A 21395-nucleotide genomic window follows, 5' to 3' on the forward strand; every position below is an offset into this window, starting at 1 on the left:
GGGTTCCCATGCGGGACCCTCGGTCGCCTGGCCTCCCGGGGCGCGGGGAAGGCGGTGGGGTCTGCGGTGCATTGGGGCGCGGTGGGGGCCGCCAGGGGTCCAGCGTGGCCCTTCGTCTAAGCTGCCGACTATCGCGGAGCCTTCCGGAACGGCAGCCAGGCAGCAGGCCGCCGCCTAGCCCGGGAAGCGCCCCGCCGCGTGGCCCCCGCCCTTCTTGGCTGCGAGTCCATCTCAGGGGCCGCCCGGGCCTCCGCCTCCTTCCCCCACCCCCTCTCCAAATTCACCCAGAAGTTCAGGGTTCCTGACCAAATCCCAGCCAGTGTCCCTCACCCCCCCGACTCTCTTAAAACCTTTTTGCCCAGCGCCAGGCTCCGCCGAGCTGTCCCGCCGCACGTTCTCTAAAGCGCAAAGCGGAGGCGGGCGTGACCTGCACACGCGACCTGGGAAACCAGCCACCCCGCGGAGAGGGTGATCCTGGGTCCCGGAGTGGGCGTGCTCGCTTGCAATCCCGAGGTGCCTTAACTCCCAATACCAAAGGGACTGGAATTAGAGTATCTACTCCAACCTGGACGTGAGAGGGAGCTCTCCCTTGAAAACAATGCCTAACAAGATGGTAATAGTATCAGGCTCAGCATGTGCGACCACTTTGGAATTCCCGAACTAGATGAATCCCAACACAATGTTAGAATGTTTCTGAGAAGCTATTGAGAACCTGTCAATTTTCTAGTTATAATATATATGCATATAAATATGTAACACAGAAATGGAATAATATATATACCCTTATGTAGCTATCTTTTTCATTCCATTTCTTGTAGCTACAAAATGAACTTTTATTTTTTTTTAAATTTTATTTGACAGAGAGAGAGAGCACAAGCAGGGGGAGTCGCAGGCAGAGGAAGAGGGAGAAGTAGGCTCCCCATCAAGCAGGGAGCCCCATGCTAGGCTGGATCCCAGGGTCCTGGAATCATGATCTGAGCTGAAGGCAGATGCTGAACCGACTGAGCCATTCAGGTGCCCCCAAAATGAACTTTCTTAATCTCATTTACCCACTAGATACATTTCTTTTGGGGTTTAAAATGATTTATTTCAAATTTCCTATTGTTACATTCTTCCCAGTTCTTAGTTTTGACTATAAGCATGCTGAACTTGTGGGCATACCGTGTGTGTATGTATGTGGGGGGGGGGGAGAAATATGTGTGCTCGTTTGTGTGCTGTGTGTAACAGGCTGCCATTTAAGTTTTGTTTTTGGAGGATATGTGCTTTGTAAACTTCATTACCTCTTTATCTCACTGTACTACTCTACCAAATACAGCCCCACTTGCAGTATATGAAATATGTATTACCTTACAATGTAAAGATCATTGGTACTATAGATGTACAATATCTTTTCAATTTGGTAGGTGAAAGATACATGCTGTGGTTTCAATTTCTGTTTTTTTATTTTTTATTTTTAGGAGTTTGAACCGTGTTTAATAAACTTAAAAAAAAAATTTATGTGACATGAATGGTATTTTGCTTCCAACAAAACCGGGTAGCTAAATTTTACTAGTTTGAGATTAAGTTTAAATTCCCCGGCTAGGGTGCCTGGGTGGCTCAGATGGTTAAGTGACTGCCTTCAGCTCAGGTCATGATCCCAGGGTCCTGGGATCAAGTCCCACGTCGGGCTTCCTGCTCAGTGCAGAGCCTGCTTCTCCCTCTCCCTCTGCCATTCCCTCTGCTTGTGCTCTTCTGTCTATCTCTCTGTCAAATAAATAAATAAAATCTTTTTAAAAAAATAAAAAAATAAATTCCCTGGCTGATGTTGGCTGGGAGCTGCCCTGAGTTCCTTGCCAAGTGGGCTTCTGCAGGGGTCAGCTAGCCAGAAGGCATCCTGCTTCAGCAAAGCAAGCATGAGAGGAGTCTGAGAGAGGGAGTATGAGTAGGCTGAGGCAGGAATCAGGTTAAGCATGAAGTCTTTCTCTTAGATAATTTGCTTGGTCTAGCTAAGGAGCTATACTTTGGTCTTTCGTTTCAGGGTCCTCTCAACCCTCCACCCTCACTACCAGTACCAGTGTCAGCCCCTAAACACATCAGACTCTGGATGCCCCAGTCTCTGGACTACTTCGTGCCCATGGGGATTGGAGAGGCTCCTTGTTCCTATCCCAGGACCCCTGTGTTAAGAAAATTAACACATACAGAAGATATCAAATTATTTATTAAAATGGTTTATTTAATTGATGGGAGGATGTGTAAGAAGGGAAAGATGTAAAATTTCAAGATGGAATATTGAGAGAAATTTTTCTTCTTTTAAATTTATGGTCTCATCTAAAAATCATGATTAATATAAAACAAACATTCTTAAAATATCCTAAAAACAGAAAGAAAAACTTTAATATTTACACATTATTAAGGAAATCTGGATTCATTCTTCTGATTGTTAAAAGAAAAAGATTGTAATAAGCAAATATAATGTTGAATGTGGTATCACTGTTGTATTTCTTTTAAAGATTTATTTATTATTTTAGAGGGGGGAGAGGCAGTGGGAGAGGGAGAGAGAGAATCTCAAGTAGACTCCCAGCTGAGTGGGGAGTTCTGGAACCCAACTCATGGAGCTCAATCTCCCAACCCTGAGATCATGACCTGAGCTGAAATCAAGAGTCAAATGCTTGGGGTGCCTGGGTGGCTCAGTCGTTAAGTGTTAAGCGTCTGCCTTGGCTCAGGTCATGATCCTGGGGTCCTGGGATTGAGCCCCATATCAGGTCCCATATCAGGCCCCATATCAAGCCCCATATCAAGGCCCACATTGAGCCCCGCATCGGGCTCCTCCCTCTCCCACTCCCCCTGCTTGTGTTCCCTCTCTCGCTGTGTCTCTCTCTGTCAAATAAATAAATAAAATCTTAAAAAAAAGTCAAATGCTTAACGACTGAGCTACTCAGGTGCCCCTGTTGTATTTCTTTTTATGCTTTTTAGGAATAGAAATGAAATATGCTCAAATAGTTTAAGCATGAAATAATTTATTAGGGGATAAATTTTTTTAATTTCATGGAATAATGAGGACACAGATTTTTGCCTGAACATCAGGAATGGCTTTCAGAACCACACAGCAAAGTGGCTCCCAAAGAGAAATCAGAAAACACTGAATCATAGCTACCACCACTGCTGATCTGTTCAGAATCACCAAGTCCCTGGCAGATGTTAGAATATTGGGTCATTCCAAATATTTGTGGGGAATGTGTGCATTGAGCAATCCTCATGCGTTACCGTTGGAGGGTAAATGTTGAATGTATCCTGAAGAACAATATGGCATTACTCAACAAATTTAGGTTTTTGTACTTTTTTATATGGCATAATTCTATTCATGGGTATATATAATCTTAGAGAAATTCTCTTACAAGGAGACTATCATATGTGGTGAAGGTGGGTAATTACATTCTGAACGTCCACTGTGGGCAGCAGATAGGTAAAATGTGGCAGGGTTCATCAGATGTTAATATGTCAGCCTTGGAGGGGAGCCTGGGTGGCTCAGTAGTTAAATGTCTGCCTTCGGCTCTGTCATCCAGCGTCCTGGGATGGAGTCCCACATGGGGCTCCCTGCTCAGCAGGAAGCCTGCTTCTCCCTCGCCCACTCCCCCTGCTCGTGTTCCTGCTCTCCCCCTGCTCGTGTTCCTGCTCTCCCCTTGCTTGTGTTCCTGCTCTCGCTATCTCTGTCTCTGTCAAATAAATAAATAAATAAATAAATAAAATCTTTAAAAAAAAATATGTCAGCATTGGAAACAACAGATGAAACGTACATGTAGCATGGGCACCGGACTGGCTCAGTTGAAAGAGCACGGGACTCTTGATCTTGGGGTTGTGAATTCAAGCCCCACCTTAGCTGTAGAGATTACTTAAAAAAAAAAAATTTTTTTTTAATGTTTTAAAAAAGAAATGTGCAGGGGGCGCCTGGGTGGCTCAGTCGGGTGGGCGTCTTCCTTTGGCTCACGTCATGATCCCAGAGTCCTGGGATGGAGCCCCATGTCGGGCTCCCTGCTCAGTGGGAAGCCTGCTTCTCCCTCTCCCACCCCCCCTGCTTGTGTTCCCTCTCTCCATGTGTCTCTCTGTCAAATAAATAATCTTTTTAAAAAAAATGTACATGTAACAATCTTAGAAACTTGCAAATAATACTAAATTAGATATATAACTTAATAACCTTACATGAACTGAAGATATATACACTTAAGAGAATGTCATTTATTACAAGACTGATACAAAAACACACATAAAAATAGTTTCTAATGGGAAGAATTACAATAGAAGTAGGGAGAGCAGAGAAAGGGCAATCACTAATGACAGAATGGACATAATCACATAAAACAGGATAGGGGTTCTGCAAAAAAATCACTCAAAAATGTGGCATTAACTCAATGCATTTACCCAATAGGTATGAAAAGCACAGCACATTTGAAGTCTCCCTTTGATTCAAATAATCTAATGTAGACAAAAATAGAAAAAATAAAATTTTAAGTAAGACACTGGACTTTCCTTTTCCCACCTCTATCTAATTACTTCTTTACCCATTTACCTACCTGATATGCATGCATGAGGACCTATACTCTCCATTCAGCTCCAGCTAAGCCGTTTTTGTCCTCTTGTAAGAATCTAACCCTCCGGGTCTCATCTCTAAAACCAGGCAATCCTCTCGGATGCCCTAAAAGTGTGGTTTGTCTACGTGTGCCTGACAAGTAGAGGGGCTTTCTCCTTTAAAAAAAATTTTTTTTTTATTTTAAAGATTTTATTTATTTATTTGAGGGGGGAGAAAGCACGAGTGGGAAGAGGGGCAGAGGGAGAGGAACAAGCAGACTCCCCGCTGAGGGGGCCTCAATCTGGGATCCCGACCTGAGCTGAAGGCAGACGCTTAACCGACTGAGCCACCCAGGCGCCCCTAAGGGTTTTCTTCAGCGAATGGAAACAGCCAGGAACTGGACCTCTCTTTCCAAAGACCACCCTTTTTCTCCCTGCCCCTCCCTTAATCCAATCACGGAAACCCTGCAAACTTTCAACAGCGCCCGCCAGAATGATGAGATTTTCTCCTTAATCCTATCAGGCTCTGAGGCAATTTGCAGGGCAAATACTCCAAGGATTTGGATGGTCTTTTCCTACCTCCTAGACCGCCAGAGCAGTATAAAAGGCCCCGCTCAGCGCCGGCCTCCATCGCTTGCCTCTTCTCCTAGACTGGCGGCGCGCCCCGCCCGCTCGGAGACCCAAGCTATGGATCCGCGCCTGCCGACGCTGGAAGAGCTGTCTTGCTGGCGGGCACGTCCGGAGCCCCACGTGCCGCCGGGCCTGAGCCGAGAACTGGCCTGGGCCTGGGCGCTGGATAACTTCCCGGCGCTGAGCCGCCGCTCCTGCCAACACCCCCACTTCTGCGGGGACGGGCACTACTGTGCGTGCGGGTTGCTGCGCCACGCTTGCCCCGGGCCCGGAGCCGGTCCCCGAGTTGAGGGGGGCCGGAAACGCTGCCGAGACCCCCGCGTCCAGGCTGAAACCGCGGTGGAGCTGCAGTCACCGCAACAAGAGGTAGATGCGACCGGCAGCGCTGCCCACTGGGGCCTGAACCAGCCGGGGGATGCCCGCGCCAGCGGAGGGGGACAGACCCACGGCCACATCGCCTCCAGGAGCCCAGGCTGCCCTCGGAAGCTGCAGAAAACCGGGGCGTAAAGCAGGGTGGAAGCCGGACAGGAGAGGAATCCCAGCCCACAGCGCCCCTTCAACCGATGCCCTGGAAGGAGCCTGCGACACCCTTTGGGGGCCCTCATTCTGTCTGAATGGACTTCTCCGACTTCTGCCGCCCCCTTCCCACCCCAAACCCCCCCCCCCCCCCCCGCTGGTCCCGAGCCGAGTTCAGCCTTGAGGTCTTTATGGCGGAGAACCTTCCTTATTTGTTCTTTCTTTCCTTAATTACCTACAGGTTTTTTGATTAGAAAACATTCTTCATGTAATCAATGTCTTTAAAAACTTTTCTTCTAGATCTACTGAGAATTGACACAATTCTTATCTTATTCTAATCGCACATGCCGATTAAAGCCTTTTTTCCTTATTCTCAGCCTGTGGATTTGATTTTGGGTGGGTGGTGTCACCACCGGAAGAGTATTGGTGGGTTTGGGGCTGAAAGGCTTGCTGTGACCCAGGTCAGAGCTCATTAAAATCAAAGAAATGCAAATTAAAACAATGACTATGGGGGGGGGGAGATCGGTGGGAGGGGAGGATGGGTGAAATAGTCAAGAGTATTAAGAGCACACTTACAGTGATGAGCACTGAGTAATACACAGAGTTGTTGGATCACTATATTATACACCTGAAGCTAATATAACACTATATTAACTATACTGGAATTTAAATAATAAAACAATAGGATATAACTTTGAGTACCACAGTGGCACACATTAAAGTTTTTCATTTTATCCAATGTTTGTAAACATATAGAAAGTAGTAACCCTCAGATACCCATTTTGGGAATGAATTTGAAAAGCTCTTTGGAAAGGCAATCTGGCAATATTATAGAAAACATTTCAATGTGAGTATTCTTTTGGCCCAGAAATTCTTTTTCTTACAAGCAAGAAATTCTAGTTCAAAAACAAGCATGCTTTTCAGTAAAAAAAGATTGGGAAAAAGAATCATGGTATATCTGTACAATCCCAAACTATGCAGCCCTTAGAAATAAAATGGAAGGCATGATTTTGAAAAGCTATCCTAGAGGCTGAATGTGCTATACGGGACTCTGAACACTGGGAAGGCGGTGACCATAGCAATGGGGCTAAGAGGGTGTAGTTCCAACCAACGTGGGGAAGGAAGCACTGAGACTCAGCCACCCAGGTAGGCTTAGAGAAGAACTAAATCCGGGGACTCTTACCTAGGTGGACACCCTATTGTAGTTCCTTCCACAACCACCTACACTGGTGTTTTCTGGCATTTGTGAGTCATTCAGCCACCTGACCTGCAGTATTAGGATCCAGGAGGCTAATGTTGGACCAGACAGGAACCCAAGGGTCAGCTCCGAGACAGGCCAATCTGGGAGCTTTCTAACTTCTCATTGCACAAAGTCTCTGAGTCCCCATCATTTTGCTCCCCCATTGAGTAGCTCCCATTCCCATTCCCGGAGGGTGTGAAAATTGCTTCAGAAAGCCCAACTTGGTGAGAGGAAGCACATAAATATACTCTTCCCAAAGACATTGAACAAAACTGAGTTGAGTATGGTTTTGGTCAAGTCTGCGGATTGGGTCATGCTAGCGTGAGACAGTCATAGCTAGGTTACCAGCATTTTCTGAGAAGCAAAATAGAAAAAAAAAATTCTTCTAGGAAAGTTATTTTTCTCTTTTTCAGTGACATCTACCCTTTTTCTATTCAGAGAAACAGTAAGCATGCCAGCAAATAAATACATAAGACTATTTTAGTATAATTGCTATCAAGAATTTTTATAAGTTCATTGAAAAGAAGGTAACTGGGAGGGTGCTATTTTACCTTAAAGAGTGAAAACAGAATTATTAGAGATATGGAAGTGTCCTTTCAACCTAAAACAGGACAATGTGATGAAAACACTATGCAGAATCTAGGGGAGCAGTTATTAAGAGACAATATCAAATTCACGGATTCTGAGTCCAGAACATGATTAATACAGGTGCACCTGGGTGGCTCGGTAGGTGAAGTGTCTGCCTTTGGCTCGGGTCATGATCTGGGGATTGAACCCCTCCTTGGGCTCCCTGCTCAGCTTCTTCTCCCTCTGCTGTCTGCTCTGCCTGCTTGTGCTCACCCTCTCTCTCTTTCTGTCAAATAAATGGATAGAATCTTAAAAAAAAAACAACAAAAAAAAGAAACAAAAAACCACCAAGATTAATACAGTCATGGACAGAAGGAAGGCAAATGATGGCTTTCTGTGACCCAAGGAAGATATATCTGGACCACAACAATCCTAGAGTCCTCCATCCAAGAGGACCTGCTAGCATGCAGTCATACTTGATAGATAATTTAAATGAAAGATTGGATTTTTTTAGTTCCTTTTTATTGAAAGATTTAATTACTGATAATAACACTGCTCAAATATATGATATTGACCTAATAAATGATGACATTGACCAGATATGTAACCAAGGGATTGATAAGGGAGATCTAACTGATAGTGTTTGAAGGTGTGTTCACATTGTTTTTCTTCATTTTCTCAGATTATATGACCCCCCCACATCAGCTGAGCCTTTTAGTTTCTAGGTATTGTGACCCTGTATTTCCCAGGTAGAATACAAAATAAAAAGAGTATAAGAGAAAAATGTTATAAGTGGTTATTCAAGAAGACTTTCCAGACACTAGAGACCAGTAGAATTTTGATTGCAAAGTAACATTGTAATTTTAGACTGCATAAATTCAAGATCCCCTAAGAAATCATCTTCTGTCTTAGTCAGCAGTTTCTGTCTAGAGGAGTTAAAAGGAATTGGTGCCATGTTTTGTGCAGTTTGGAGGAAGGGGCATGTGGGCTTGAGGGTGCTCAGTAGGTCTCTGCCTGGGTAGTAGGGCTTCCCACTGGGAACCCCCACTCTTGGGAGTTATAGGCACCCAGGCACATTCCTCTCTCTACAATACAATCATCCACTCACTGTTCACGCCTGGACAGATATATCCCTGCTATCTGGCACAGCAAAGCTGAAGCCAGCTTTTGGGGGTCACTGCTGAAGTAGCCCCAATAATCACTTGCCAGTTGAGGTTGCTCCTGCTCTCAGTATCCATTACCTAGATACCTAGGGTCCATTTACAGAGATGCTTTACATTTCTGTTTGCAAGAGTTCCCATTCCGTTTTCTAAATAATACTCTACATTGTCCTGTCCCAGTGCTTTAATAAAACCACATTTTTTACACCAAAAAAAATTATATGTATTTTTTACCTCTTGATTCTCTAGATTTGATGTTGCAATAAAGTGTGCAGGCTCATTTCTCTGCATTTGTCACTGGATGAGGACTCCTTTGAAGCCATATTATTTTCCTGATATAAGAAATGTCCATCATTCTAATCTTCCTTTCCTGAAAAGAAGCTAAATTAAATAGATTGCATAGGTACTCATTAGCTTTGTGACTTTGGATGTGTCTTTCCAGGCATTAAGAATGGGTGGACATTTGCATTGTAGAGAGTGGGCAGTGCCTGGGTGACTATAACACACAGAGGTGTGGGGTTTCCCAGTGAGGAGCCACATTACTCAGCCAAACATTTGCTGAGCAGACCCTCACACTGAAATGTTAAATTCTGCAACCCTACATTTTCTTACCTATAAAATGCACTTAAAATCTATTTTATTTAAATTTTTTAGAGAGGGGAAGAGGAGCAGAGGGAGAAGAAGAGAGAGAATCTCAAGCAGGCTCCATGCTCAGCACAGAGCCTGGCACAGCTCGATCCCATCACTTGGAGACCAAGACCCCAACAGAAATCAAGAGTTGGTTGCTTAACTGACTGAACCACCAAGGCTCCCCAAAATGCACTTAATAATAGCACCTAATTAAGTAGGATAATAAAAATAAAACTCTTAATATAATTCCTATCATATAGTAAGTTCTTAGTGAATATTAGCTATTACAATTTAAAGGTAAAGTGAATGAAATTAGAATCCTTTTATTTCTTTCTTAATTATTTCTAAACATTTTCACTATTGAAATAATATATTTTTAAATGAACAGGACAGTAAGGCGTCAAGTGAAAATAGGACTCCTTCTCCCAACCTCTCAACTGATAGGTAGCCACTATTGATATATTTTGGAGTGTATTTACAGTTTTATACAAATGCAAACACATCAATACAAATGAAATGTACAAAAATCATTCCCCTCCAAAAAATCATTTTACACACATAGAGCAATAACTTAACTTGTCAGTTATTACTATTTTGGACACCTTTCTCTCTTTATTCAAAGGTCCTGTCTTCTATTTAAAGCAGCATGGCAATCCAATTTATGGACTATGCTCCAGCATAAGTTGCTAGAACAAAAATTATTGTGTGAAAAAAGTCAACTTTGCCAAAAGTAGTAATATTCTCATAGTTTTGATGCTTAATAGTGGTCTATAGTGCACTATTGTGGGAGTCCCCATCCAACCCCTCCCCCATTTTGACAACTGCTCCCTTCTTCCCCATCCACATGTCTGCAGGAGTAGATAAGTTAATGCTTAACCCTTACGTTAACTGGGTACTGGGTATTGGCCTAGGTTTCGGCATCTTACTGAAGCTGAGCCCCTAAGTCCCTACCCTGGGTTTTGCAACCGGGACTTAGAATTTGATCATACCATGGACTCCAAGTGTCAGTTTCCTTCCCAGTTTATTGTTACCTTTGTCAAGTCTATGTGCAAAGGGGTTTTCTCATCTCTTCCTGTATTGTCCACACAGCCATTACATCACATTCCTCACTGTGGTCCACCCCAATATTCTCAGCTCCTCCGTAAACAAACTTCACATCATTGCTGCTCACCCTCTGTGTGGCAGGACATAGTCACCCTAATAGCAGACTGCTGTCTGTGCCCTGGTACCAACAAAAGTCACTCTCTTTCAGGATGCATTTCCCTACTACCCCTGCTTTATTCCCACCGAGTGTGAGCATCATTATATGAGGTTGAAGTCAAACAGCTGTATCAGTTTTTACAAAAGGATTGCAGGAAATCACAATATAAAATGGGAGAAAATGAAACTAAATATTAAAAAAAAGTTATCATTGCTGAGAGTACCCTATGATCCTCCAGAGAAAATGAACCTCTTTAAAAGTAGTCTACTGATAGGGCACAAAAAGGGTTCAAATTGGAATCAGAACATTTACTGACTCTGTGCAATGACTAGTGCTAAGCAGATATCCTGCCATCTCCACATCATAACCTCCCCCTCCTTAAGGAAGGTGGGCCCACTGCTGTCACCAACTTGTGCACTCTGTGTAAGAGACACTACTGTCTGTGGCTTTCCCCCTTAAGGAGCCTGCATTTTATCAGACTGCTTTCTCAAAAGCAAAAAGATTAGCAATAAGAAGACAATCAATAGGCAAGGCCTCCTCCTCTTTCTAAGACTAGAACCCCAAACCCTTGAAAAAGGAAGTTTTCCTTCCTAGCATGAAGTCAACCACTATAGGGAGTAAGAGTTGGCTGTATCCTCATGGTTTCTTGCCTGTGACTCTGTTCTCCCCCTAAAATGTGAGCTCTCCAAAAGCAGGAGCCAGTTCTTCAATTCTGCATGTGCAGGACCAATCACAGCATCTTGCTCATGGCAGGTGATCAAAACATGCTTGTTAAGCTCTTTGAATTAAACTGACTTTGTTACATTGAAGATAAAGGTCTGAGGTCTGATCAAGGAAATGTAGGCATGGATGCACTGACAAATTTACCAACAGAAGGGCTGAAACTTTTGAGGAAGGATGTAATAGGATGCATTTTCACTAGAGATATTATACAAGGAGGAAAAAGCAATCCACCAAGAGTAAATACAAGCAAAAGACATTTTATATTTTTTTCATTGATGTTATATTTATATCAATGGCCATCTCACCAATAATGACAATGAAAATAATAATTGTAACAGAATAACTTAAAAAAAAGATCAACTTATTTTCTGCCAGGGATATCTAATTACTTAGACTTTGTTATCAATTTAATCATAAAAACTACCGTATAAAATATTAAGTTTTATCTCCAATACACAGATGAAAATATGTGGACAAGAGAGGCTAGGAATTAGCTGAGTGTCACATACATAGAAATGATGGAGGGGTGCCTGGGTGGCTCTGTTGGTTAAGGATCTGCCTTGGGTTCAGGTCTGGATTTCCCAGTCCTGGAATCCAATCCTGGTTCGGCTCCCGGCTGATCCGGGACTCTGCTTCTCCCTCTCCCTCTGACCCTCCCTTTAGATCATGCTCTCTCCCTCTCTCTCAAATAAATAAATAAAATCTCAAAAGAAAAAAAAAATGATGGACTGAACTTGAACAGAAACAGTGTGCATCTGGATCCCTAGACCTTGACCCCTCCCCATCATACATGTTGGCTGAAATTCTGAAGCTCTTTTAACTTAGAAACCGATAAATACAAGACCAGGATGTGAGTCTGACGTCTACCACTAACTAGCAGCGTGATTTCATACAGAGATGGCCATTTCTCACTCTGTTCATCTGGGTAAAATCTGCTGGTATGTTTCAAGCAGAAGGAAATCAATGGATGTAAAGTTACCTGAAAGTGTCAGGCACATAGGATTTTTTAAATAAAAGAGTAACCTTCCAAAGAGCTTGTCTTGACCAAGCCCCTCTACCTAAAGTTTCTTTTAAACCAATCTTTAGGGGCGCTTGCGCAGCTCAGTAGCTTAAGCCTTCCGCTCAGGTCATGATCCCAGGGTCCTGAAATCGAGTCCCCTGTCAGGATCGCTGCTCCGTGGGGAGTCGCTTCTCCCTCCCCCCCCCCCCCCCCGCTCGTGCTCGCTCTCTAATAAATAAAGAAAATCTTAAGAAAAAAAACCCTTTAATCTTATCAATCAACAAAGTACAACTTCGGATAACTCCACGTCAGATTATTGGATTTTCCCTTAATTTCATCAGGGTCCGTCTTCTGAAGCAATTCACACCTTAGGAAACGTCACCACCCAGCTTAATATCCTCTCCGCCAGCCGGGGCCTTAGAGCCCAGGCGAATATAAATACGCAGGGAAAGAGAGTCCCTGGAGACGCTCCCTCCGCTCAGCCGCTGAAGCGATGCAGCAGAACTCTCCGCGCCGTGTGCGCGCGGCCTGGGATCCGGCCGAGCGGGGGCAGGGAGCAAGCCCGCTGCCCGCCTTGAGCTCTGAGGACTCTGGGCCCGGGCCGCTCCTTTTCTATCCTGAGCTCGGCCAACTCGCTTGCGACGACGAGGTCTTCAACCAGGAGCTGCTTTGTAGGCCCTGCGGGCTTCTGAGCCGATGCTGCCGGAGACACCGAGCCAGAAGCAGATCACCTCGAGGCAGGGAGCAGAGCCCCCAGCCCTCATCTCAAAGCCCCACGACCCGCGAGCAGCCGGAGGAGCCCGGCGGCAGGGCCCGGTGCCGGCCGCCCCCGCAGCCCTTTCCGCCGGCGTCGCCTGCGGCCTCTTCAGAGCGTTGTCTTCCTCCTGCCAGAGGAGCCACCCCTCGGCTTTCGGAGGCTGCGGGGATTGGGTCCCGCACGCTGTGGCCTGGGTCCCCGGGGCCGCCGCCGCCGCCGCCCGCCTGGAGCGCCCGCCCTCCCCCCTCCCCCCCAGACTTCCTGTGCGCGCCTTCACGGCATTATTCTCTTGGAACAACGATGCTGCAGTGATCCGTTATAATTGATCAGTGTGAATTTGCCCTCCATAGACGTTGGGAGGTTTTCTTTTTGCTTTAATAAAATTATACGAAAATGCTCAAGTCCTTATTTCTGACTTACGTTCCTGGTTGGCTCTTGGGGAAGGACGAGGCGCCGGAGCGGGAGAGGTCTGTGCCGGTCCCCGCGCGGGGACCCTGGGTCGCCTGGTTTGCTGTGCACCGGGAGGGCGGTGGGGTCTCCCGCGCACACGGAGGCCGAGCCGGGTGGGAGGTTGTCAGACTTGCTCTCGCTCGCTGGACTTCCAGGAGATCCAGCACGCCGGCAGCCAGCGGCCCCAAGAACTCCAAATAGGAATGTAGTAGGAATCGCCATCTCTGCAACCTTCAAATCCTTGACGGTGGTACTAATCTTGGCAATCCCCCCAGGACTTCAGTTGTGCTTTTAATTTACTATTTTCCTAGGTGATGCAGTCCTAGTGGCTTCTTTGTGGCTTCTACTTCTACTGTAATAACACCTCTCCATGGGGCAGGGAACCAATGTGGGGGTTCTGCCTGCTGCTCACTATGTACTATTCTCAATTCTGAACTGGGGAAATAAGCACTGGCTGGGTTTGGGGACCCCCTGGGCCCACTGTGAGACAGACCTGAGATCAAACTCCCTGGATCATCTGACTTCCATAACTTCCATAGTGACATTTCGGGTCCCCCAGAATTAGTGGCACTTCAGAGCCAGTGTCCAGTAGTCCACAGAAGCTTTTCCTGAATGCACAGTTACCCAGGTAAAAGGCCAAAGATCCCTTTGGGGAAGGTTAGAAGGAAAATTAACAGTATACATTTTTAGTAGTGTGCTGGGGACCTTCCTTCCGCAAGGGGGCCTGGCCTCCCATTCATTCAAGGGGTTCTGGGCCTGCAAACTGGCTCAACAGATTTAAGTGCCATGACTCTCTGTTTTTATGATTCAGGTTAGACTTGTTCACTTACGCTAGAACTTTTCTGCTTATACAGATCAAGTAAGAATTTAATAGGCTTTCTATCTCTTTACCTCTAGGAACACCATAATCATCTAGCCATAGCCATAGGGGTACAAGAATCAGACTATTCTGATTGCTCTTTTGACCCTGCTGTTCCTTGAGGTTTAACACCCTCACCTTGCCTTTGGTAGTTGAGTACCATCACTTGTCACCCCAGGATCCAATTACTCCCATTGCATTTAGGTTTCCTAATTAAGTGACTGCAGCACCCACAGTAAGGTCTGGCCTACAGACAAGAGGTCTGGCCTACAGACAAGAGTGATTACAGAGCTCTTTGAGGGTACTGGAGCTCCCTTTATTTTTTTTTAAAGATTTTATTTATTTATTTGACAGAGAGAGAGGGAACACAAGCAGGGGGATGGGAGAGGGAGAAGCAGGCCTCCCACCTGCCGAGCAGAGAGCCTGATACGGGGCTCGATCCCAGGACCCTGGGACCATGACCTGAGCCGAAGGCAGACACCTAACGACTGAGCCATCCAGGCGCCCCTGGAGCTCCTTTTAAAATGTTGTATCTCACAGTATTGGTGAAAGAAACGCCTTCTGAACCCTCCCAGTATGGGTGAGTATGGGCCTGCTGGGACTTGAATTTAGTTATAGGTCTAGAGGCAAAGAGGGGTGGCAGGTATGGATCTGAGGAGACTCATCATTTTCTCTCATGCAAACTGCCTCAGGGGAAGCCATTATATTTTCCTCAGGCAATACAGTTTCTTCCCCTTAGATAGAGATAGAGTGACCAATACCACTGAGGGTAGGAGTATACTTCAACTAGCAAAGAAGATTCATCAAAATTTAAAGGCTCAATGTCCCCAGTTTCATGAGGGTCTTCCTATATATTCTATCCCAGTTTACAGGATTCCACTGGTTCCCAATCAATGTCCTACTTTAACAGTGAACTCCCTGCCTTGCAACTTGGGTTACAATTAAGGTAGTCACAGTACGAGATATCTACCAAGTTAATCGCCGGTAAATCTTGAGGGGAAACAACAACAACAACAACAACAACAACAACCAACCTTGCTCTTCTCTAGAAACTCTTGGGTGATCTTTTTCTTTTCAAACCAAGGAAAACTCTTCCTCAATAATTTCCATATGTAGAAATGAATTTCAAAATAAGTGAAACATATCTTTTGGGAAGGTGTTTTCATATTGGTGTACTGAAGAACCTGATAACCTTGAATTGTAACTGAAAGGTGAAGAAATCTTTGTTGTGAAATCATAAGAAATATATGTATTGTTCTCTGTTCCAGGTTCCTGATACAGAGCTACTAAAACCGTTGCACTTTTCTGAATGGGGGAGGGTGATAGGAGGGTGACAAAGCTCCTGAACCCCTTGGAACTTCCTAGGTGATAGGAGCATCTTTCATTCTAAGAAGGCAGCGATTGGTGTGTTCCTGGATGGGGGTCTGGTTACCAGAAATCTGAAGCCATGATTAGGAGCTTGGAATTTAGAGCCCCACCCCACATCCTCCAGGGAAGGGATAGGGTCTGGGGACTGATTTAGCAATCAATCATCCTATGTGATGAAGCCTCCATGAAAATCCATAAACCCAGGTTTCAGTGAGCTTCTGGGTTGATGAACCCATCCACATGCCCTGAGGTTGACAACCCAAAGCAGCTCTCTGCCCCCTCCCCATATATTGCCTTATGCATCCTTTGCATTTGTTTGGTCCTGTGTTGTATTCCTTGTAATAAACCAGTATTCATAAGTAAAATGCTTTACTGAGTTATGAGAGCTGTTCTTGCAAATTATTGAACTCAAGGTTGGATGGTGAAACCCTCAATTTATAGCTGGTCACTCAGTATGGAAGACCAGGACTTGAGATTGGCATCTAAAGTGGGGGCAGTTTAGCGGGACTGAGCCCTTAATTTGTGAGATCTGACGCCTACTCCAAGTATACAGTGTTTAAAACTGAATTGAATTGTATGACAGTGTCCTGAGAATTTGAGAATTGCTTGGTGTGGAAAACCCACACATCTGGTGTCAGAACAGTTTTGAGTAAAGTAAAACAAGTAGACTAGTTTTTCTTTTATTTGTACAGCTCGCTTGAATGAAAGAAGCTATTGTTTTTACTGTTCTAATGTTAGGATGACCTGAGGAGGAATAATTTTCATCATTGGGAGATTTGCTTATTTACACAAAAATACAGTCTCCTAGAAGGCAGCACAAAACCCTATAGCTGGGCAGTTGTTGAATCCTTTGCCTCATCTCTCAGCACAACAACCGTGGAGGCTGTTGTCGGCGAAGGAAAGTCTCATTTGGAACAGGTTTAGAATTCACCACCTCTTGAGATTGAGCCCCAACTCCCCGCTAGAGGAATCAACAGCAGAACAAGCGGGCCTGGGACGCCTGGGTAACTAGGTCGGTTAAGCGTCTGCCTTTGGCTCAGGTTGTGTTCCCCGGATTCTGGGATCTGGTCCCGCATCAGGGCTCCTTGCTCAGCAGGAAGCCTGCTTCTCCTTCTGCCTGCTCTGCCTCCACTACCCCTGCGTATGCTCTCTCCCTCTCTCTGACAGATAAATAAATAAATAAATAAATAAATAAATAAATAAATAAATAAATAAATAAATAAATAAATAAATAAATAAATAAATAAAATCTTAACCAAAAACAAAAACAAAGCGGGCCTGACTTTTCCACTAGGCAAAATGCCTAGGGCCCCACAATACTTTCACGGGCCCACAAAATTGTTTTAATTTCTTTTATTTTTTAAAATTTTTAAAAGATTTTATTTATTTATTTGAGAGTGAGAGAGAGAGAGAGCGCAAGCACAGAGGGAGAGGGAGAGAGAATCAGACTCCCCGCTGAGCAGGGAGCCCGATGCTGGTCTCCATCCCAGGACCCTGGGATCACGGCCTGAGCCGAAAGCACACGCTTAACCGACCGAACCACCCAGTGGCCCCTGTTTTAATTTCTTTTAAAACCAGAAGAAAGAAATTAAATTCTAGGTCAAAGAAAATGTATATTTAATATTAATATATTTTCTTAAAAACCAATGCACACATAAAATACATGTTTTTTGTTTTATGGATCAAGAGGCCAACGAAGGCAAAAGTGTGCCTAGGGTCCACGAAGATCATAATATAGTCACGGGACGGGCGGGGACGCTGTTCCAACAACCCAGGTTGGGAACGGCTGCGACTTCAGACTCGGGGCACACGTTGTGGGCCAGAAGCTTTGGTCGGAGTCGGAGGGCGGTGCGCAAGACGGGACAGCAGGGCCTGGAACTGCGCCTGCGCCAGCGCCAGCGCCTGCGCCTGCGCCAGCGCCAGCGCCTGCGCCTGCGCGGAGGGCTTCCATGCTGTGCCAGCCGGGTGCTCCTCGGCTTTGCTTCCCTGAATTCTTCTCATCAAGTTTTATTTAACTCTCCAGTTTTAAATCACCTTCATTTGTTCCCTAACAGTGTCCCAAAGTCATCTATAAAACTAAATGCTAAAAATTTCATTGGTTTTGAGGGCATTATTTCGTAATGACATTCTACCCTATACCAAAGCTTTCTCTTAGGTTTTACAGACGTGGTTGATGGCGAGTTTGGCCGCTGAGGCGGAAGGAGGGTCCCTCCGAGCGAGTGGGTGGGCGTGAGGGCCGCCGAGCTGGCAGTTACCGCGGAAGTGGGGGCGGGGGCGGCCCCTTTCCGGACCTTGGCGACCGGGAGCCGCCAGGTCAGCGGGGCGGGAAGGAGGGCTGAGGGCGGGCTGCGGGCGCGGGCAGCGCGGGGACTGGAGAGGCCTCGGCAGCCGTCTCGCCGCGTTAGGACCTCAGTTGTGGGCGCGGACCCAGACACCGGGCGAATCTCGGCATCCTCCCAACCGACGTGAAGGCGTTGGAGGAACCTGCGGGGCTCGAGTCTAGGCCCCTGGTCCACGCGGGCTCGGAGGATGACCCCGGAGAAGGAACCTGTGAGGACCGGGCGGAGTAGTCGCCAAGAGGCCAATTGCGGAGCAGCAGATTTGGGGGGAAAAGGAAAAAGTCTCCCTTCCTCCAGGCTGTGCAGTTTTCCTTCGTCGCAGTGGACAGCTGCAGAATTTCTGGAATGGGGCGGCGGGGGGCATGATTCTCCTGGGAACCTTGAGCGTGAAATTGTATTTGGGTAACCGTTTACACTCAGGCTCACAAAACGTTAGGTCTATTAGAAAGAGAGAAGGAGGTGGAGAGGGAGGGAGAGAGGAAGGAAGAAAAGGAAAGGAAAAAAAGAATGGGAGGGGTTTCTGGAGGACTAAACTATGAGTGCTTGGAGAGCTAGGAGGCTTGGCTTGGCATTAAGCAACCCCCCCCCCCCCACACACCCCGTCCGTTGTTAGGACTGGTTTCCTGCCCACTTTGAGGAGTGTGGCGGGCTCTTTTCTGCTTTCTCTCGCGAGCCACCCCAAGCGTTTTCCAGTGCTCTGCTCTTCTCCCTTCCTTTCTCCTGTTAACTTCTGCTCACCCGACCCTGGCCGGGCGGTGTTAAATCACTGCAGCCCGGTAGGGATCCTCGTGTGGAGAAGGGAAGTAGAAAAATTGCTTCCCTTTTCGTGGTACTCATTTGGAGCCAAAAGTGGGAGAGCTTTTCCACAACAGCTCCTGAATGTGCCCGCGCCGGTGCGCGGCTCGGAGTGTGACAGTGGGGGTAGTGGGGAGCTAAGACGGAACGCCCTGCACTCGGAGGATGACCCCGGAGGAACCTGTGAGGACCGGGCGGAATAGTCACCAACTTATAAAGCTTTACAAGTTGCAGAGGAGGCTCACCCCGTCCTCAATAATTTTCCCGTCTTTCTTTCTATAGCATATTTTCCCGGAGCCATTGTGATGGATCGAATAAAATAATAAAGCATGGTTCATCTGAATGCTTATAGGAAAATAAGTATTGTACTAATATATGAGTTAATAGAGACACATTAAAATTTTTATTTGTGTAAAAATATGGGTATATATTAGTATATATATAGAAAATATATATTTTCAGGGCACCTGGGTGGCTCAGTCGGTTAAGCTTCTGACGCTTGGTTTGGCTTAGGTTACCATCTCAGGGTGGAGAGATCCAGTCCCACGCTGGGCTTCGTTGCTCAGTGTGGAGTTTGCATGAGATTCTGCCTCTCCCTTTGCCTCTCCCCTGCTCTCTCTCTCTTCTCTCTCTCAAATAAATAAAATCTTAAAAAAGAAAATACGTATTTTCAGATGAAATAGAGAAATCAAACTGTAAGGGTAATCTTGAATATTATCTTTCAGTTTATAAGAAATTTCTATGAAATTTTGCACAAAATTTGCATTAATTTTGTAACTAAAATGTCATTATTGATCTTAGGTTTCAATCTTTTTAAAAAAATTTTTTTCTTTTATTTTTTAAAGATTTTATTTATTTATTATTAATTAATTAATTTATTTATTTGAGAGAGAGCAGGGGGTGGGGGATGGACAAAGAGACTCTCCTCTGAACTGGGAGTGGACTGGGGGCTGGATCCCAGGACTCTGAGATGGTGACCTGAGCCAGTCAGATGCTTAATTGAGCTACCAAGGTGCCCCAAGCTTAAAATGTCTTTTAGTTTCTCCCCTATGTACATGAAATCTGGAATTTCTATCTGCACCCATATAAATAAATTTTTTATGTTTCATGTTCTGACCTTCTTGATATAGTACTGTTAGAATTCATTTCCATACACATTCCAAAGGTTTCTGCCAATATAAATTATCTACCCATTGCAATTGTTTTGATATATGAGCAATAAATCCAAATTTAGATTTTACAGTTGTCCTTTTGGGGCATTCTAGTATCTGCATCTAGTTATGGGTTTGGAATGAGTTATGATGGTTATGACTTGAGGCTAATTGACATTCTTCTAGAAGCTAACTTTCTCAGGTGAGATCTCAGTGTCTTTAATCAAGAAAGGGCTAGCCTTGGGGCGCCTGGGTGGCTCAGTCGTTAAGCACCTGCCTTCGGCTCAGGTCATGATCCCCAGGTCCTGGGATTGAGCCCTGCATTGGGCTCCCTGCTCGGAGGGAAGCCTACTTCTCCCTCTCCCACTCCCCCTGCTTGTGTTCCCTCTCTCACTGTATCTCTATCAGTCAAATAAATAAATAAATAAAATCTTTAAAAAAAAAAAAAGAAAAGAAAGAAAGGGCTAGTCTCCTCAAACAGAGGAGGAAGTTCAGAAAGATGTGGAGATTCAAAGTTCTTATATTTACAAAGAGCCACCGAAATTAACCCATTTGAATCCAGAGAGTTCCATTACTTGCTAATCAATCCCACTGCTTGCACATGAGAGGTGTGGTGAAGATGTGAATTCATCTTATATTTTAATTCTGCCTCTAAAAGGATCAAAATTGGGGTCTGATTTTTGGCTCTCTCATCACTGTACCTATAAGAAATAAGGCTTCTCCGGGGAAATCGGAGGGGTAGACAAACCATGAGAGACGATGGACTCTGAAAAACAAACAGGGTTCTAGAGGGGAGGGGGGTGGGAGGATGGGTTAGCCTGGTGGTGGGTATTGAGGAGGGCACATTCTGCATGGAGCACTGGGTGTTGTGCACAAACAATGAATCATGGAACACTTCATCTAAAACTAATGATGTAATGTATGGGGATTAACATAAGAATAAAAATTAAAAAAAAAAAGAAATAAGGCTTCTTTCAGGGCCATTACTGAAGTTTCTGGTTCAAAAAATTTAAAACCATGAATCTTTTTTTGTTTTTGTAAATCCTGCAATTCAGTGGAAGTAGGCATCACACCCTACAGTTATTGTATCCCTCAATCCCATCAAAATGGTCTGTAGAGACGACCAATTAGACGTCCAGTATTTTGACTTCAGTAGATTCTTCACTACAGAAATAAAAAGTTATAACCTGTCAACCGTGTTTCAGTAGAAATGAAGCAGTCATCATGTTTTAGTTTAGCAAATTCACAAATCAGCACTTATCATCTAGGGTTATGCTTATTTCTAGATCTGAGAACTAATTCTAAATTCTCATTTTTAAATTGTTTTCTGAAACCACTCCTGGTCACAGTTACTCTGCCTGTCAAGAAAGAGAAAGCAGCCAATGCTGTGTGAGCCTAACTGTGTTCCTATTACATTGCAAAGCCCTAAGTGGCATGACTTTTTCCTGCCTCGGATCCAAGCAAGGG

This window comes from Mirounga angustirostris, unplaced genomic scaffold (genome assembly GCF_029215605.1).
Source record: "Mirounga angustirostris isolate CCGP_5_RB_7025 unplaced genomic scaffold, mMirAng1.0.hap1 SCAF_7, whole genome shotgun sequence".
Lineage (NCBI taxonomy): Eukaryota > Metazoa > Chordata > Mammalia > Carnivora > Phocidae > Mirounga > Mirounga angustirostris.